Consider the following 2,691-nt stretch of genomic DNA (forward strand, 5'->3'; position numbering starts at 1 on the left):
ATTCTAAGCCCATAATTCCCACAGTCACTGTATTATTCTCTACGAGTTACACCAATCTGTTGGAATTTATGAGCATTGGTTGAATTCAGCCTGCATTGTGTTATTACCACAATCAACCTCGGCTCCAGCTTTACACAATCGACAATCGGACGTTTGCCGTTACTGGTTACTCCGGTCCCCTCTGCCACTGATCCCGACTCTCCCATCTCATTGTCTCGCCATAATTGTCACGGCTTGAAAGTCTGCATCGCTCGCCTAGTTGTTCATACTGCGATCTGCTTAATGGAAGCTGAGATAGCGCATCGACAGAGCATGGCAAGAACTCCGACGGTACGGTTCTTCTATTAACTTGCTGATCAGAGTCAGTGCTACCTGATAGTGGTGTGGTGCGGTGGCCCTCCTCCATGCTGGGTGAATGGTGTACTGTATGAGGTATGTCATTTTTTATGATTGTGGCGTTCAAACTGTGGCGTCAGTTGAGTTATTGATGGTGGTATTAAATTGAGTTATACATTATATATATGTTGAACATTATGGATGAGCCCCGACTCTGTTAACTGGTATAACGCCTCCACAATACCAATCGACTCCAGTATTGGAAGAATGCCAAGCTCGTAATCGTTGTCGTTGTCGCTTTGAAGGATGTCGCCTTTTATGGAATTCAAATGAGATAGGAAACTTATGCTTATCCACCAAATGTCGATGTCTATCTCTGTCAGTGATGAATTTCATTCCAAAGCCTTCCACGAGACATTCATACATAGGATAGACACAGGCAACTTTAGCTTGAAAAAAAGAATCATGTGATTAAGCCACGTGCAGATTCAACAAACGTGTTGTTGGGAAAACTTTAGAGCATACAGAACAGGTTGAAGTATGTCGAGCAAGGTAGTGATCTTCAAAATCGTTCATCGCACTCAGTCGTGCACCACAGCCAATGGTTGGGCAAGGTAAATCCCCAAACTCTTCACATTGTAGGACACTAATTTGAGCATTTTCATCCTCGGTTAGTTCCTGTGTAGCCTGTTTTGCTAGAAGTTCCCGTTCTGCGTTTACGGGTGCGAAAAAGGAGCCATCTGGAGTGAATTTCCGCCTGAACGGCATCCAAATGGGAAATTTGTATTTATTTAACCTCTTCATCCATTGACTGGTATATAACCTCTCCACATATATCACTCCCGCAACGAGTCATACATAATCGACTCTAACATGCTTCTCCCACTTCGCAGCGGAATTCATTGAAAAATTATGGAGGTGTGGTGAAGGTTCACATTCCTTTGAAGTGTGCCATGTGGTTTATTTGATGTGCAGACACTACAATCATTGTCAACGCTAGTAGAGGAGGAAAAGCGATATCTACCCATGCCGTCCACAAGGATTCTGGAGAGACTACTTTACCTATATCAATGGCGTTTGAAATGAATAATATACAGTGCGGCACACAGGCAAGTTTTTGAGGATCCATAGATTTTTTTGGATGCGTGGATCTGTAATATCCATGGAGGAGTATGCCGACTATATCGTTTGATGCATGTTACAATTTTTCCCAGTCACAGATCTAAGTGTTGGGTTCGTGATTGCAGTAAATCTACACTCATAGATATTTTATTGCGGGATTTCAACCATGGATGGCTGACAAATTATTTTCTTCCATTAGATCTAGTATATTGCACACTCATGTAATGATGGATATATGAGATTCTTGCAGGAAATGATCTTGAATGTGATGATTTGAAATCCATCTGTGTTTCAGATTTGGGAACTTGTTGCTGATGCAGCAAGCCTTGATAAATTAACTGCCATTGCTGGGAATTGAAGAAGAGTTGTGGGTGATGCGCACCATAAAAAGGATTTTGTACGCTGATCTTTTGGCATTCTCTCTTACAATCTATCGACCTGGAGCTGTCTTAAAAAAAATTTCTTGGAGGCCGAGAATTCTGAAATGGTTTTTGTGTTATGTTTTGGTAGGGTTCCACTGGGTTTTCTCAAGTTCACTTCACAAACAGCTCTGAGAAAGATTCACACCCTGTTTTGGATTGATTCTTTCAGCATTTTGGCTTCTACTTGAAGGACAAATCTGAAGTATATTTGGGCTACAGACTACAATCAAAGCAAAGTTCTTTTGGAGTGCCTCTGATAATTTTCGGCCCTTTAGGGCACCTATCTGAACAATTGCATGGACCTACGGCCTTGAATATTTGGCATATGTTTTTGAGGATTTCACTATCATACTGATGTCTAAGGCTAGTTTTCCTTCTCCAAAATTGCACAGTAAACTCTCATATGATATCTGTGATTCCTATTTTCAGGCCTTTGGTTCAATATAACTTTGTATATAAGGCAAAGAATATTAAACTTTGAAAGAGATTTGTCTGTCAAAGCTTCGGTAATTTTGCACAGAATAAGTTCCTGATATATATATATATATATATATATATATATATATATATATATATATATATATATATATATATATATATATATATATATATATATATATATATCATATGGTATGAAATTGCATGGTATATGGAAGTATATTGAAAAGCTACATACTTGAAGATTTTTTTGAAGACAAAGTGGTACACCAATCAATTTTTTGCAGTGATATTATTGTCAAAATGGATAGAATGGGTGTTGTATTAGAATTACTGAATACTCTAATACATTCTACCATGGACAATACAATTA

General features: G+C 38.9%; 1 pseudogene; it reads right to left on the reverse strand.

The window, feature by feature from the left end:
* Nucleotides 1-531: 531 nt before the first annotated feature.
* On the reverse strand, nucleotides 532-1,140 carry LOC149157898 (uncharacterized; annotated as a pseudogene).
* Nucleotides 1,141-2,691: the final 1,551 nt, after the last annotated feature.

The sequence above is a fragment of the Pinus tabuliformis genome, chromosome 5_2 (assembly GCF_031772625.1).
Source record: "Pinus tabuliformis cultivar Carrire ecotype Pingquan chromosome 5_2, CPIR1, whole genome shotgun sequence".
NCBI lineage: Eukaryota > Viridiplantae > Streptophyta > Pinopsida > Pinales > Pinaceae > Pinus > Pinus tabuliformis.